Source organism: Harpia harpyja, chromosome 22, assembly GCF_026419915.1.
Source record: "Harpia harpyja isolate bHarHar1 chromosome 22, bHarHar1 primary haplotype, whole genome shotgun sequence".
Lineage (NCBI taxonomy): Eukaryota > Metazoa > Chordata > Aves > Accipitriformes > Accipitridae > Harpia > Harpia harpyja.
The window spans coordinates 12,255,130-12,273,080 of NC_068961.1; the positions used below are offsets into that span (position 1 = coordinate 12,255,130).

At 43.7% G+C, this 17,951-nt stretch overlaps 1 long non-coding RNA gene across 1 annotated transcript; it reads left to right on the plus strand.

The window, feature by feature from the left end:
- Positions 1-5,741: 5,741 nt before the first annotated feature.
- Positions 5,742-17,721, plus strand: LOC128135064 (uncharacterized). The gene is made up of 3 exons (XR_008232921.1): positions 5,742-6,007; positions 14,047-14,158; positions 17,587-17,721. It is a non-coding gene; the product is annotated as an uncharacterized LOC128135064 (long non-coding RNA).
- Positions 17,722-17,951: the final 230 nt, after the last annotated feature.

Below are 17,951 nucleotides of genomic sequence, written 5' to 3' on the forward strand. Positions count from 1 at the left end.
AAGTGGAGACCCTCTGTTCTACCAATAGTTGAGGAGGCACTTAAAGCCCAGTCAAGTGTTGGTGGTCTTTTGGAGCCTGTCCACCATTTGTCCTGGGCAGGTGAGCTCTGTTAGCACTGGCCAGCAAAGGGTAAAGGTCCCTGCAGAAAGGACCCAAATCCGTGTGGCTAGATGCACGGCTAGAGTGAAGATACGGTATTTGCAATGGAAAAGCCTACAGTCTGGCAAGGCTAGTTGTGGTCCTCCAGGCTGAATCTGCAGTGAAGACGTATGATCAGGGTAAAGGTGGAAATGGATTCTAAAATAATCCTTCTGCCCTCATAAGTGATTCTTAGGATTTCTGGTTAACCTGCCATTTAAATATGCTTAGATAATTTGATTAGTAAAAATACAGGTATTCATAAACATTTTTCATTTATACATTCTAGCAAACAGATGTTTAGAACTAAACTCCTGAGCAAGTTAGGACCAGGCTGCTTCAGACCTTTCCAATGGCATGGACTGGCTACAAGACCACCTTAACCACTCATAAGGTGGAGATGGAGGGGAAGACTTCCATCCCAGACATTTTCCATGGGGTGCAGGAAAGGGCAATGTCTGAAGATTATGGGGATGCTAGCCTGCCTTCACTGAAGACCCAGGCTCTCCTAAGAGTTAATCTAAATAGAATGTAGAATGGAAAATTTTCAAAACTGGTCTGGACAAGACCTTGAACAATGTTTTGAAGTTAACCTTGTTTGAAGCAGCAGTTTGGACTAGAGGACCTCTAGAAGTCCCCTTCAAGCTAAATTTCCCAGTTAATCTATCTTTCTCTGCTGGGGAGTCTCCCCAGACAGTTTCCATCTTTCCTGAAACACAGTGTACATACTCAGACATTAAACTACAGCTGGGCTTTGAACAGAAGTTATTTTGGATGCTTTATAATCCTGTTCATGCACCTCAGAATTATCTTCACATAAGAGTTCTACCTCAGGTTCAGCCTATGATGGATGCATCGCAACCCCTGCATCCTTTCCTGCACACCTCCTACTGAGTTTTTCCCCACCCAGTAGGTCTCTAGTTGATTATTTTTGTATACCTGAACTGACTTGCACTTATCTCACTGAGTTCTGTGCTATTTTTTCAGCCCACATCTCCTGTTTGTTGAGATAGTTTTGAGTTCTAACCCTGCCTTTTGATGTACTTTCACATCAAAGTCCCCTCAGAGTTTGGTATTTACAGATTAAATAACCAGGAGGTTATTAAACACTTCCTGATCTCTCTCTCTGTTGCACCTACTTCTTCCAAATAAGCCACAGAGGAAACATGAAAGACCAAAGGAAGATATTCTTTTGCTATCGGATACTACTTCTGAGCTACATTTTCACTGAGAACAACAAAATCCTCAGTTATGGCCACCCCCAAACAAAGGCAGTGTCATACTCCAGATCATGAGGCTGTTGCAAGCCTACCAGGGTGAAAGGTCACATCCTGAACCAAGCCACTTAAGACATACAGTCCTCTGCTGAAGGGCATGGTGCGGGGATAAGCCTGGCACTTGCAGCACAGTGCCGAGAAGTGTGCATTAACATCTCCTCTTGAGCTGCTGCTTTCCTTCAGAGAGCCACGCTGCCTACCTCCTCGCACTGCAGGGTGTCTGGGCCATCTCTGTATCTCAGGCCCATGGTTTATTGGCCTAGTGTTTTTATTTCACCCGTGCAGAAGAGCATCTGCCCAGCCATTTCATATTAACCAACGTATGTTCACAGTCATGGGGGCTGTCTGTGCTAAGTCCCGTTTTGACTGCTCTTCTGATGCTTCGAAGAGTAGCCTTGTTCTCCCTGTTTTTCAAATATTATAGAGCCCCCAGACTATACAGCACATTCGTTAAGTGAACAGAATTGGTTCCACACTAATAGCACTCTCAGGGAATGCAGCTCTGAAGCTAAATGCTTTTGCCATGCACAGATGTCAAGCCCATAAGGCTACCGTGAGCCAGACGTGCAAATGTCACCGGTCTGTTAAACTGGGGGTGGGGGAAAGCTTACACGATTATCTCCAATTAGCTGGAAATGTGAGAAGTATTTCTTTATAAAGAACTTTCAGACTTTTGATCGCCTGTCTTTGTTGGCTCCAGCTCTTCCCATCTGAACGGCTGAGCATAATGAGGCACAAAGTCCTGAAAGCAGATCTGTAACATTAGCTTTGCAAGGACCCAGGGGCTGGGCCGCCTCTGAACAAATAAATCTGCCACAGACTTGCATTGCATCAGTGATTATAGACAGCTTTCAGTCCACACAGTCAACTCATCACCATGTGGGCTGATGGGTCAGGAAGCAGCAGTTTACTTCCAGGATGATACTACTGGCCCTGAGCTGATTCCCTCAGTGCTAGTTGGGGGGTTTTGCACCAAACTCCCAGTTTCAAGAAACTTCTTCGTTGTTGCAGGTCCATGTAAGTTCATGAAGGTATCTTTGCACAGGTGCAGCATAAAAATGAGTATGTGTTGCTGGACATGGGATGGACTGTTGAGGAGAGCAGAATGGATATTTCTGCCCCTTGGTGTTGCTTATCCATAAGCCAGATAAGCTACCTGTGCATAAGGGAAACCTAGCTGTACAAATAAAGTTTTGTAATTAAACAACTGAATTAAATTGAGAATTTTGCTTAAAGTGCTTTGGTCCCACTGGCAGGGTGCCTATTCTCTTGCCATGTCTTCCTTCTTCCAGACCTGGACTGGAGGAAAGGCTAGGGAAGCAGTTTCTGCCAACATACCCTATTTGCAGAGGTCTGAAAGGGCAGCTCACGTCAGAGGAGGTCCTGGTGTACTCTCAGAGCCAACTTTTCCTCTGGAGCGATGGACCTGCTGCTTGCCCCCACGTCCTGCCTTCCCTCTGATCCTCTGCCAGGCTGTAGCTCTTCCAGCTACGGTCTTCCACTAAGCTCATTCCACTAGAGAATAACAGTCGGATCATTCCCGTTCTCACAGACTCTGTTGTATTAGTAGCAATAGGCCAAATTTCAAATATCTGTGTAATAGAAAGACATATAACTCCTACTTCTGCATTAGCTCAGTTCACGGTAGAAATCCAGTTTGTGTATCCAAGTACACACTTAGATGTTCAAATAGCAGACCCCACAAAGCCTTTATGTGGAAACTGTGATCCATAAACCTACATGACTAATGTCGGGTGTATTTTTTACTCAGAAATCACATGTTTTCTCTCAGAGATAAGATCTCTTTGAATAACTGATAGGGTAGATTTAAGACAGTGTTTAAAGGAGGAGGTGATACGGACAAGTACAAATTCTGCTTTTCATGGTTAAGCCAGCTGTAAGGCTTTTCCTGGATGGCTCTCAGGGTAAAGCCTCCAGAGAGCCTCTCTGCACTGCTGAACTGGTGTGTACCAAAGCCTGTGTCCATACCTGCAGACTTACTGAGAACTTCTTTTGGGAGATTCAGCTCATCTAACATATCCATAATTGGAGGTGTCTTCATCTGAACTAATCTCGCTGGGCTCCCTTTTATAATGGACCGAAATAGGCAATTTTAGGCTGTGACTCATCCGACATAACATCTACTTTAGGATGAAGCGCATCATGCTCTAGAGCTGTTCTTTTCCTTTTTTCTTTTTTTCTCTCGAGGCAGCTAGGATTACTAAATTGGGCAGAGAGATCTGCACAGCTCCCTCCCCTTTTGACCTAGAATACGTCCAGGTCACAAGAGTTCCTCTTAGCCCCCAAATACATAAGCTTTGTTTCAGCTTTTTCATACACCCAATTTGTGGTCTGGTCACTGCTTTGCTATGACTTGCAATAAGTTCACCGGTGAAGTCCTTCAGGAGTGATCCCACAACGCTCTCTTCCTACGTCTCCCCATCATTCTGCAGATGTTTCCTCCCTGTACTGCCAGGAAGCTGAGCAGGACATCATAATATCTCCTGTGCCTTGCAAATGTCTGCAGCCTGTGAGAAACACCTGGTTAGGTGGCAGTTAAGCACAGTCCCATCCTCAAGTTGAACAGGAAGAAAACAGCAAACACTGTAGTTTTGGGAGAAGGAGCCGTATTTCAAAGCCACGTTCTGCGTGAGACCAATCCCAAGTGAGCCCTGCAGAACGCAGGAGGAGCATTCTTGTGGAGAGCTCATTTATTGGCACCTGCAAGAGAGTGTGAGAGAGGCCTGTGTGTGCCATTAGTGCTCCCTGCGCAAGCTGAGAATCCCATTTTCTTGAACCTCGCTAGAATTTCAAGTATATCTGCAATGCTGATTACCCATAGATATATTACTTCCAAATTCCCCTACCAGGGCCTCAACTGGTAGCTTGCATCACTACATCATTTATCCAGGTACTGGAGGCTAACTAGGTTCCGGATAGCAGTAATCACTTGTTTTTGCATTGCTATGGCATTGGGGCAATAGCTGCCTGGGGCAAGCTCATGATACAGATCCATAGGAATTTGCTCCCTCCTGCAGAAATGCCGGAGCCAGACTAAGACCCCACTGTGGTGTGTGAATTCGCTTGCTCCTGAAGAGCTGCTTTGCACACGGGGTAAAGAGGCAATCGCAGCATGCATCATGCTGTGCAAATATGTGATACCCTCTGCTCTTGGAGATCCCTGAGGATCCCTGCAAGTCCTAAAGTGTTCCTTTCCCCATCAGCCTCTCTGCATGAGGGCTTCAGCTGCAACTGGGAGGCTGGGTTGTTTCACCCTGCTATGAGATGTCTATCCGAGCAGTGCAGAGGGCTGTCGAACCATCACTCTAATGTGAGGCAACAATTTCCATCTTTCAGAGCTGCAGAGAGCAGAAGGCAGTATCCATTGCTGCTGTGCCAACTGCTGAGCAAGGCGATCATCCCCACACTTAGAAAGGCTCTACTTTTATATCCACTGCACGAGGGTGCCTGCAGTAGCTCCCCAGACTGCACACCGGTCCCACAAACTGGAATGTAGAGGGGTCTTTCCTGAGCAATAAATTGACTCAGTCTGGATGGAAAAGGGACAATCACACAGGCTGAGCCAGAGGAATGCTGTGCTGACAGACACCCTCTCTTCCCCGAAAGGCAAAATTAGAAGATGCTGGAAAGCATGGGGTGGGATGCCCCTCCCAAGAGATGTCCAAGGGACTTTGGATCACAAGGTTAATTTACCTGACCAGGATTTTTCACTCTAATATCATGTAGGAGCTTTTGACATTCTTTTCTAATCCTCCAGTCACTTCCCATATTTCTTACAATTTGTTTTGTTGGTTTGTTTTTTTTTTAAAAGATGGAAGCAGCTATGGTCTAAAACACTTTTGGAGAAAAGGGAAGAAATAAAAGCAGGGGGATGGATTGTAATCTATTGCTGGTTTCAGAAAAAAACCAGCAGTTCTATTACTGAAAAGGAATCTGTAGTGCAATATCAAAAGATAAATTTATTTGGGAAAGAAATTACTCTGAGGGATGAATATTCTATTGCATGTGTGAGACTGGTGTTCATCCAGGAGAAAAAAGGACCTTTTATAAGGTCACATGAAACATTTTTGGCAGTAGAAAATGTTACCCATTTACATTCCACAGTTTTCTCTTCTTTTAAATATTTTCTAGTGCAGAGAATGGTTTCAGGCTAAGAGAACTCATTCACTAGAATTACTTTTCTCTTTGGTTTGCACACTATGTATAGGCAAAGGTGTAGTTCTGCTATCATCTGCTAAATCTGAGCAGTATTTAACGACAAAAGCAGCCCAGCTGAAACAAATTTTCTCCTTTGTGGAGGAAGAGATAATTCAGTGAAAAAGTGGCAGAGCTCTAACAAAAGGCTCAGTCCTGAGAGATGCTTAGCAGTCTGGCACTGATCCACCATGGCCCCAAGTTTGAAAACTGCGGACCTAACCGTGTCTGTACTTTCAAGCACTTACTTAGGCACACTGCAAGAGCAAAACACTGCAGATCCTGCAGGATACAGGCCCAAAGGAGAAGATGACATAACCTGAGCACTGCTTCTGGGGATGACAGGGGTTTATGAAATGCTAAGACAGCTGGTGAGGTAAAAAAGTTGACCTCAAGAAGTACCCAATTTATGTGCAATTTGTGTGTGAGCCAGGCAGTTTTTTAATAGATAATAACTGGTGAGGTAGCTCTACTCCAACCAGCTGGTATCCCGTTCTTCATCTTTAGATATAGGCTGGAAGCAATTAAAGTTAATCCTGTCATACATGCTACATGGAAGTTTGGGGAGCCAAAAAGATTGCTTGGCGCTTGCTGTAAATTCTCTTTCTCTTTTTTTTGTGGGGGAGAGTCAGGATATTCCTTATCTTCTTTTAAACATTAACACCTGAAGTTTTCATATTCTTGCGGATTCTGGAATTTTTCTTTCTGACTTCAGTGTATTAGACACTATGTCTTGACTTCCCTGCCAGATTTGAAAATGATGACAACAACAATAATGATATTTGAAATCCAAGACTTTATTTTTTCGGGGGTACTTCTCACTGTCTATTTCTGGAACTTTTAAATTCTCTCATTTTTAAAATTAATTCCTATCTTGATAAAACTGGAATGATACCCACAAAGAATTGTAAGACTACCCCATATCCATAGAAGTCTATCTGAATTTTTCAATTTCATTGGCCTTTTAAGCAAGCTGCTTTCAGTGACCATTGACTACTTATTGCTTTGCAAACATTAAAACCCGACCATTTTGGGTCAGACCTTCACGGACAGCAATTATTCCCCAAGAGTGGCTAATCCTGGATGCCCTGGGAGGAGGACCAGGACATATTGGACATTTTATCTGATCTTCAGCCGCTCATAGCTGAGGGGCTTCCTACAGGGATGCTTCCTGGCATGGTTTCTTGGCCACCAGCCCTCTGAGGAGGACATGGCTCAGGACTTCCCTAAGCCTAGCAATCCTCAAAAAAAACTTGTACCAGAAGTTTTCTGGAGGACTCTTCCATCTAATTTATCTTCGAAAGGTAGTATCCTTACCAAAATGAAAGCCAGGAGCCATTGCATGATGTGACTCAGAACAGATGCACATTTCTTGATTTCTCTGGGGCAGTCATGCTGGAGAAAAATGGACAGGATTAAATTGGGGTTTTGTTTCTTGCTACACATCTGCCTGTCAGCCAATGAGTCATGAGCTGGTCAAAAGCTGAGGGGATGTGGTGGCTGGAGCTGCTTTTGAGACACCCTTTTCCCATGCTCAGGATCGACAAAAGCAGCTAATGATTGTCGCTGTGTTGAGCCATGAGCATGCACACGGGTGTCCTGAACCCCTTTTCCCCCAGAAGCTGGGGCAATAGCTCCTGGTCAGCTCCATGCCTGGTGCTGCATGTGCAGGGGGATGCGTTGGCTGCCGAAGCATCATTTTTCTCCTGAACACCATCAGGCTCTTTGGGGAAAGGCAGGGGGCACAGGGAAATATCCCATGATCTGTGGGCTGCCAACTGGACCACTGTGAACAGAGGCTGATAGTGCTCCGGGATCACAGACAGCAAGAGGCCATCCCTCCTTCTGTGGAAAGCAGCAGAATGATAATTCTCGTTTCCTATTAAGGAGATTTTACAGAGAATTTTAGTTTAGCCCATTTTTGTCGCACATTGCTATTTAATTGTTTTCGTCTCTTAATTAAGTTCATCTGCCAGGATTTACCCAGAGAACTGTATCTAAGAGCTCTTTTGTTGACTGCAAACACTTGTCTTTGAGAACATTTCTTCCTAAATTTTTGGGTTTGCTCTGTTTGGATTTATCGGTCAGAGTTGTCAAAGGTTTAGGACAGGACTTCTGATTCATTTAAGGAAGGCTTTGAAATATGTAACCTGCAAAGTTTAAGTTTGCATAATGATATTAGAGGTTCCCCCACACCTCTCCCCCTCCAAAACCCAAAAAGCACAACAACAACAGATCAGAGGGGGATATAGATTTGCTGAGCTTCATAATAGCTACCTTAGTGAACCTGAACCCAAATTCCGTAACTTGAGATGATTCATCGTCTCGCAACAGAGTCATCCAACACTTGGCTTTGTGTGGCTGCAAAGGAAAATTCCACAGCTTTGACATCTCTCTGATTTTGTTGTGCTTACACAGTTAATTTTTAAAAGGCAAAACAGATGCTACTTTGAGAAAATCTGTGTAAAGAAATTAAAGGAAAAAAAGATGATTGCTGACTGAACTAGAACAAAAGGAACAGTATGCAGAAACAATTTTTTGGACTTTTTATACACTGCAAATATGTAAGAGCTCACACTGCGTTCATCAGAAGAAATACAGAAATAAGAATGATCCCTTACACTGGTAAATCTTTTTTATTCTTTTCAGAAAAGTTTTGAGAAACCACATCGGTAACTTTAATTTCAAATGGTTGCTCTTTCTTAGGTTTTGGAAAAGAGTCTTCTATGTAAAAAAAAACCCCAAACTTGCCCCAAATTATATTTAGTGTTTAAATATATACTGTTATGAGATACAGCGCATGTGCTCCTGTCCTTGTATTTCAGTATTCATACTCATCACCTCTCATTTTCTTTTTCCTGGATCATGAAGAATTATCTGCACCTGTCTGGCTTCAGGAGAACTGCTGTCATTATTTATAAGATGTCTGCATCCTCCTTATATTTACCTCTACAAATTATAGGTAGTGGAAACCCAACATGATGGACAACAAGGCAATTGCTACAATGCAATTTCTCAGTCTGTGTCTATTAGGAGCAGCCTACTCCTGGAACACCGGGTCCAAATTTCCATTGAACATTTCCAACAAATACATAAATGGTTCCAGACATTCGGGGTAGCGAAACATCTCTAATCCTGAACAGCTGGGAGGCAACTCCCCAGCAATCTTAAATAAATCTTCCCCAAAGCACAAGAAACAGTCAACCTCATAGTGCAGTCAGGTCTTGAAGCACCTAACCAGGAGACTGAAGCTCTCCAAGGTTCACCATGTCTGTGGAGCAGGAGGAAGCAGCACAGCCAGGGAGACAGATCCCTGCATGCATTTTCCAGCCACGTTGTTCTGGAGAAGCCTCTTCACCTCCCTGTGCATCTGCTTAGTGTTATAAATCCTGTGGGAATTGTGGACGTAAGGACTGTCTACGTATTTGTACAGTGCTTGGTGAAATGGGTGGTCCTTTTTGATGTTAAATGTAGTGGGCAACAGGGTTGAGAGAGAATAAAGAAAAGAAGATGCCAGTAGGTGATGGCTAAGAGGAGTTCAGTTCCTATCTGGACATTCCCAGATAACCCATATAAAGTGATTTTTTTTAATGTGTACATAAATTCCTAGGCAATCAGTCAAGCAAGCGGCCTCATAAAGACAAAGGGCCAAGTGCAGTACTGCAGTAAGCAGGCATGTTGGCAGCAGGAAAAAAATAACAAAAGAAAAAGGGAGTTGTATCCATTTACACAGACCGAATTTTCTCTACAGAATAAAAGGCGTTGCTAGCCTGTGGCAAATGACACTGTCCTTGTACCTTAAGCAACCACAGTCCCAACAAGTCTTTGAAGAGAACTCCCGAAAATGAAAAAGGCAAGTGTCAGACATGGTCTTTTAAGGAGATTATTTTTCCAATCGATCTTTTATGTAGAGGGAAACTGATTCTGTCCCATCTCAATCTTAGAGTTTGTTACAAGATTTGCCATTTTTCTAGTCTTCAGTGAACAGAATAATAGTTTGCTTTTTGCTTCACCTTGGAGTGAAATGCTGAAACCTAGAATTATTGCCACCAAACCGATGGGGATATTTCTCATGAAGATGAAAAAGCAAAGACCTAATAAATGAAGAACTTTTGAGAAGGTTAAAGCAGGTTCTGCTGCACTGCGTTTGGCATTACTATTTTAGCAATGCAGGTGGTTTTACAAACTAATATTTTTTTTTTTTATGTTTCAACTTCTGCAAAGCCTCTGAAGGGGAGGGTGCATAGTGTTCATTGTTCACCACAAAGGACCTGCCTGATGTGGGTGCAGTCTGGTCACAAACTTGGCCATACTCCAGAATTTCAGAACTCCTGCAGCTCTGTCTTGGCCAAAGGGGTGCAGTACTGCCAGGTTTTCTCTGTGGCTTCAGCATCACCCTTTCTTGGGGGGGGTCTGTCCCTGCTGGGACTGGCCGGTCCATCCCAGTAACCGTCCTGAGACTGGGAGGCAGCAAGCCCAGGGGTCTGGTCTCTGGCTCGGCTTTCCCCCTTCTCTCTGTACACTAAGAGATGCTGGTGGATAACGTCACCAGTGACCTTGCATTTGTGGTCAAGGGCTGCAACTGGTGCAAGTGTGTGAAAATCAGCATGAAGGGCAGAGGGGTGGGGTCCCAGGACAGCCCGTGCAGTATAGCTGCACCCGGGCACTCTGGATATACCCTGGGTGCCTACTTAGCTGTTCCCACCTAACTTCCTTGCTTGATGCTTCTTCTCTTACTGAAATAAATAATCTGACTCTCTGTGGTGACACAGTCTCTGCTACATGAATTAGCCATTTTTTTCAGTGTCTTTTTGGCTGAGCAAAGAGTCTCAACAGAGGAAACGGAATTATTTTTGTGTGTGTGTGGTGTTTTTGGTTTTTTTTAAAGCTGAAAGCATATTTTATTCCTTCAATTTCTAGTCAGCTTAAAGTTTTCTTTCAAAATTAATATATGGGCAATGTTGTCCCCTGAGACCAAACATGAACAAACCCAGCAGAGAGTTTATCATAAAGTCAGCAGCCTGTGAAAACCAATGCTCTTAATAGAAATTTATAGATTTTAAAACCAGAAAGTACATTGTGAATGCATAATATGACCTCTTGTATAATATAATCCATAGACTTCTACTTAAAAATTCTCACCCGCCTTAACTACACCCCATCCTTTTGAAAAGATAGCTGGTCTCACTTCAACAATTCAGATTTAAAGACATACTCTGGTATTTGGGGTTTTTTCCAATGGGTAATTACTTTCACTGTTACAATATTTTGCCCACTTCTGTCGTGAGTTTGTCATAACTGTGGTACACATCAGTCTGCTCTGGAAAGAGTCTTCTCATAGCCAAGCTCTTCTCACAACTGATCAGCTCATACCCATAAACAAATAATTTCCTCCTCTTATCCTTCAGACCAACCAGAATGAGCTCCCTCCTGTTTGATGGAGGAGCTAGATTTTAAAGACCTTGAATCATTCTTGTTGCTGTGTAGTGGGGTGGGTTTTTTTTATTTTTTGGCTGGTGTGTCAGCATCTTGTTCACTTGCAGAGAAAGTGTTCTTTTCTCTTTTGGTTCAAATGGTCAAAAAGTATGTAGAGCATGTTTTGTGGGCCCATCCATCCTTGAGAATACTGATGTTGGCTAGCAGATCTGCTTCTTTTCACCAAGACCTTTTCTATTTTTTCCTGCACATGAGTAATTGCTTCGATCAGTGAAAATTTGGGGTGGGTAAATAATAAAGCAAAGACATACAGGGCCGTGTGCAGGGGAGGGCCTTTCCTTTATGGTCGCTGGAGCTATCTGTAACCCATACGAGTTATTCAGGTGTGCACAGTGCATTTTCTTTTTAGACATCTTCATGTCCTGGTGTCACAAGCAGTAAAAGTTGTCTTTGGATTTGGGGGGAAGAATTCATTGATTGTTTCACTGTATTTTGGAGCTTGTATGCCAAATTTAGATGGAAGAACTTGAAGGGCCTCCACATTATCTGTCTCTGTAATCAACTTGAAAGCAACAGAAGACACAGACTGGTTTCTTTATGGATGTGCATTACTTCTGGCAAATGACAGATTTGTAGAGCTACTTGCCACAGAATGGATGGCCCCCAATGAAAACACCATTCTCCAGCTAGGAAAAATCATATCAACTAGCTGATTTGAAATTTGCTATGTAAAACTGGTTTGAACAAAACCAACAGATTCAAGCAGCTTCAGATTTTGTGGATATTTAGATCCAATTGGGAATTTGCAGTCGAGGCCTCTCACTGATAACAAAGAAGGTTGCAGAAGTGTTCGATCCTCAGCACAAGCTTACATGTTACAGTCATGAGAATAAACATTGCGTTTCAGAGGATGCCTGTTGCAATGGTGCTGAGAGTGGATTTCTGTGTAAACTGTAACTAACCCTTTCTAAAGAGAAAGCAGCAGCAGCATTTGTTTGTGTCCATCTATTGAAACGTATCCTGAAAAGAAGAATTCAGCAAGGTGCAAGCACTTGTCATTCTGTTTTATACTCCATCCCTCATTTCCAGGTGGTTACGCTAGAAAAGCAAATTAGGGAAGACAGTCCAGTGACGATGAGCTTGGAGTGAAGAGGAGCAGAAAGCACAGTCCTGTCAGCACTTTGTGGAAACCAGCAGAAACTTGGAGCAGTCCAGAGTTTTCCCTTTCGTGGTTGATCAAGAGGCATTCTTCACTCTATTGCTTTAGCTTTTATACTCTCTTGCCCTTCCTCCATCTCCTTGCTAGTCTTTGGAAGTAGTTACTGGTGTGTGGGGAAAGGGTAGCCCCCAGTCATTGGCAGATTAATCTGCATTGTCTCTGAGTGTACTTCACCCTTCTGAAGGAACAGGCTTCCTCCCACTTTTCTTTTTAGACTTCGGTGATACTTTTTCTTATGATTGTATGTATCATTTTATACTGTTAATGAATGACAACCAAATGTCATTTAGCTCTACAGCAGCTTTACAGAATGTCATGTTTTTATACTAGATTGTCATATCCTTATTGGGGGTGAGCAGACTATTACTTCACTAGAAATCTCAGTGATTTCATTTGGACCACTGGTAGAGGACAGCTCAGCCTCCTCCTTGCTCCTGGTGAGGCAGTTTTTAGAATGAATGAGGACCCTTTGATCTCCAACATCTCACACTTGGTAAAACAGCAATGTCACCAAAGCTAGCAGGATGAGAGTTTGAGCTTTTGTTGGAGTGTTAAGCGGGCCATTGTTTCACATTTCCTACTTGGTTCCTTTAAAAATTCCATTTGATCTAACTCTACTGCTAGTAGTCCAGAAATAAAGCAATTCCTTGGGGCATGAACGCTATTCAGACAAAATAACACCAATATTTGTCTGCTTTCCCTCCCTGGTATCCAGCATCTTTGCCAGCTCATTTTTCCTCGAAGAGGAAATAACCCATTTCTGGAATTCAGATTTTCCTCACTTCTTGGAAACAGGGAGTATCAAGTGTTCTAAAAGTAATGTTTCCCTTTGAAATGTTCTTAAAATAGTGTTAAAATATCTGCCACTTTTGAAAGGTCTAAGTTCCCTGGGGGTGTAATTCTGCTGACATTGATGGCATCTGCCAGCAGAAACTCTGGTTCTGCAATTTCTTCTGCAAGCTCCATTGCCCTTTGCTTGATAAGGAAAGCTGCATGAAGTAGGTCCAAACCCAGCCATGAATGTCTTTTTCTGTGCTTTTCTCGGGCTGTGCCCAGCATTCAGGCAGGTCTGATGCTGCTCGGACAGGGGTTGAACTACTCTGGTTAGTGGAGTCATCACTCACAGAGGAGGGAGAGGGTAGTCCTGAAAAATATTGGGTATGGAAGAAGACAATTATTTATTTGATCATTTTCCTATGGATCCAGTCCTCCCAAGAAAGCAACTATATATCAAAAAGAAAAGCGCTCTCACATTACCAGAAGAGAGGTAAAAGGCTCATAATTCTTACTGAACGAATCACATGCAAGTGAGTCATTCATAATTGCTTTATAAAAATAGTGAATAAACGCTGTCCTATTCTGTACTTGATTAAGCACGTGTGTAACTTTAATCAAAAGAACCTGTCTTGTGAGCATAAAGTTGCAGCAGTAAGGCTCAGTAAGAACAGCACCTTCTGGAAAATATGAATCCCACAGCCAAAAATGTCTTTCGGAGACACAGTTCTCTTAAAGCATATCTGCTGCAGGAAGATTTGCTTCTGTACGGAGAAAAGAGCTTGTGCTTGCCTGTCTTTCTGTAAGAGCAACTGGCTCCCAAGTAAGCATGGTAGAGACAGGGATTTCATCTATCTAAAAATGAATTTCTTCATACATTTTTTTTTTATCTACCTGGATACTAGATGGGAAAGATGGGCCAATTGTGTTTTCTCTTTGACTAGCTACATCTTTGCTCATAATGCTTTTTTCTCTCTGCGGTGAAGATATCAGCTAAACTCTGAACACAAAGTAAAACCAAGCCAAACACTTGGATACAATACAGTAGAAGGGGAAAACCTGTGCCATGCTGAAATTTCGTAATCTCATTTTTTTAAGGTAAGTGCTACCAGTTTTCTGCCAGGGCAGTTCACCGTCGCTAAAACCAAATTCAGTCCAAGGAATAATTTTCTTTTAGACACACTCAAATAAAAGTCAACATGAATGTACAATTTTGGCTTGAAAAATAGTTTCTTTGACATGTATTGCCTGAGAGCACCAAGCAGTCTTCAGTTCACCCACCTACAGCTCTCCTACTGACAGGTGAGCAAATTCAGCACTCCCCTGATCAATATTTCAAGAAGTTGCATGTGAAAAGAAAGCCTCAGAAAGCTTCTTGCAAAGTGGAGCACTAGTTGTTAGCATGGAGGCTTAACAAGTCATAGATGCAACCCCGACGGGGGCTGCCTCTCAGCCCTGCCTTGGAAAGGCTGAATAGTCCTGTATCGCCTATGTCTCATTCACTTGATGGGTTCCCCCCTCCGGACCTCTGCAGGTGGAGGTCTGCCTGATGCATTTATGCACTCCAGCCCCTGGGTCCCTGTCAGGATCCAAACTTGGACAAGTAGATTTATGTGCCCGCACACAGGTGCCTTCTGCAAGGGTGGCAGCTCAGCTCCTCTTGTTGGCAATAGAGATCTCCTCAAGGCAGTCTGAGGTCTGTCCAGTGCACCCTAAAAGAGATGTCTACATCTGGTCATTGCAACTGCTCTTCAGACCTGTATGAAAACACCTAAATTTAGGTGTGCTAATCTGTGAGGTATGTCCTGGCTGCGGTGGCACTTGGAGAGGGCAGGCTGCTGTGACCGCTCCTCCTGCTCCCAGTGCAGGGACACCAGGGCTGTCCCTTCCCGCAAGAGCTGTTGCACGTCTGTGTCCTCCCCCCGGGGGAAGGAGATATTCCAGCAGTCTGTCCTCCTGGGCTGCTGGTGTCTTCCACCCCAAAATGCCTCTGACTACTTTTGCAACATAATTTTGGACATCAAGAGGACACTCAAAGCTACTTCTTACAAGTGGGCAGGCAGGACGGTGCAGACGCCTTGTCGTTGCTTTCAGGATGAGAAGCAAATGATAAGCAAATACAATATTCAAAATACTAGGGGTTCATACCTTTAAGGGCATGAAAGGTATTTTTCTGTCAATCCTTTGCCCAAGAACATTAGGCCCAGGGCTAGCTCACCTAGCTCTTGGGGAAATCCAAAATGAGTGAACCTAGTAGGCCAGATCTGGTAAAACAAACCACTTTTCCAGGCCTGGTAAGTGTATTTAGGACCATGACAGCACTGGTACCAGGCAGAAATTCAAGTTCCTTGCCTGCCACCAGCGCTGTTATAACACAGTCTCGCTAGTCTTCTGTGTGTCCCTCAGCCACTATGCTGTCTCCTAAGAAGATGTGGGCAATCCCCTTCTGCTCCGGGGCTCAAAGAAAACGCTAGCTGCTCTGGCAGCTCCTCTTGGGGTGGCAGACTTGTGGGGATTAATTGGAGGAGTAATTAATTAATCGTGTTTGCTGCCAAGGAAAATGTTGTGCACAGCAGCCCCCCGGAAGGGCTATGCTGTGCTCCTGGAGCCAGTGCATGTGGCTGACTGGGATGGTGCCCTTCTCCCGGTTTGCTCCTGCTGACAAGATCAAGCTGGGACCTGGGCCTTCTTCTGGCGCTGGGCACCATGGCAGCTCTGATTAATGCTGTTGTCACCTCCTGCATTGATTCTTTCAGCTGTCCTCATCCCCTTCTCCTGCTTGGCCTACTTCAGGAGATGGCTGCTTGGCAAGAAAGCTGCCATGTCTCTCACACAAAAAACAAGACCTAGCCAGCCACGGTCTGTTCCACAGAGCGACATGTTTTGCACCTGGTCTGTGGTGGGGTGGCAGTAGTGTGGTGTTTCACCCTAGGACTCGGCAGGGCTGTTTTACCACTCTGCTGGGCACCCACCCCACGTGGCTCATGGCTGGTTCACCCACTGTGGGCACCATGGGTGGTCAGTGCTCACCTCCAGAAATGCTACTCACTACTTGCTAAAAATGGCTATTATTTCCTTAAATACTGTAGACTGAATAGTAAACCCACCATGCCCTTTCAACACAGGGTATACAGGGATCCACGTTCTGGGTGCAGTGCCGTACAGCTCCGAGAAGTTGCACAGAAGGGGCTGAAGGGTGTGAATAGGCTGAGAGGAGGGGAGTCATCACGGATCCACCCCCTCCAGCGCCCAAAGCGGCGAAGGTCCAACTCTGCCTTTGGTTATGGACGTTACTGAATGGGGATGTAGTGGTAAATTATTGGGAAGCTGTGGTATGCATTTGCATGTTGTTAAGTGTCTTTTTTATAAATGGTCCAAGACTGACTCCTGACATTGCCCGCTGCGGTAGGAAGACGATCAATGTGGTTGGGCAGCTAACGGCCTCAGGCAGAGCTGAGCCAGGCTCAGCACGCTGCCCCATTCTCCCCTGCCTGGGGAGAAGACATTTCCACCTGTGATCTCCTCTCGGTCCTGGGGCCTGTGGCACAGGCTGGCGGCAGGACTACGCCAGCCCAGGACTCGTCCGAACATGCACTGCTGGTGCATGATAAACATGGCACACAAGTGTCCTAAGCTGTACTGGGTAACAAGACCAACCGCGCTAATGAGAGAACAAACCCAAGTATGAACAACAGGCACAGTCTGACTACATGTTGCATCCCTGTGAGTTTTACCAGTGTACGTGTACTCCCCTGTAAAATTGTCCTCTTTGTTGGTCCAGGGACATGAGAAAGAGAAGTTCTTACGGTGGCCAGAACACGCCCATTTGATTCAAAGTATAACATGGTTTTAGTACAAACTATAGCCTTCAAGTAAAAGAGTGATTTTTTCACCACTGGATGGCAGAATCTTCCTCTGGTCTAATAATATAAAAGCAGAACAATTTGCTAAAATTGAAGCGAAATTGGAACCGTCATAATCAATCTGGTGTCCGATCAAAGTGGAAGGATCTGCTGGAAATGTAATTGCAGAGGCAAAAGTTATATTTTTTTAGAAACTCCTTTCTGACTACAACATCTGACCTTTTAATATCTGTCCTGTTCACATGAATTACAGGGCACTTGTTCTTCTGCAGATTTGTCAGTGTCGCCCAACGTTGCCTACCTTGTCAATGCGATGCTTATGTCTACACTGAGTATTTTTTCTCTTGAATCCCATATTGTGTCATGACTAAATGTCTGAACTACAGAAATCACCACACACTTGGGAGATGCATTTAGAAAGATGTTGTAGTTGGTAATATTATAACCTCTTAAAAATACAAATGTAGCAGTAGGTACAAGTGCTAAAGCTCAAGTAATATAGTGATTGGACCACCAATGGCAATATTTTAAAAGAAAAAATATATATTGAATTTCAATTGAGAGGATGTGGTATTTTTAAATCATTGTTGGAACTTTTCAGGAGTTACTTTCAAATAGGGAAAGATAAATGTCTAAATCCACCATTTCTTCTTTTACTTACAGTATACACTGAGCAGTTTCATTGGACTGTGCCTGAGCAAAAGGAGAATAAGGAAATGAGCTAAGGCTTCACCATTGCCAAGTGGGAATACAAACTTTGTCCTTAATCTCAGAGGGTTTGGTATTAGTTTCTATCAAGCAGAGACTGTTAGTTTCTATTAGCAAAGACCATTAAGTAATTCTGAGTATTTTTAAGAATCTAGAACTCTGATTCTTTTCTAAGATCTACTTCCATGGGATTGTATACCCATGTGAACATTTTCACAGAGGTTTGAGTAACATTCAAAGTGAAGCAAATCTCGTACCACTTGGCAATCATTATTTTAAGAGGACATTTTTTAAATGTTCAAATGAAAACAATTTACCCA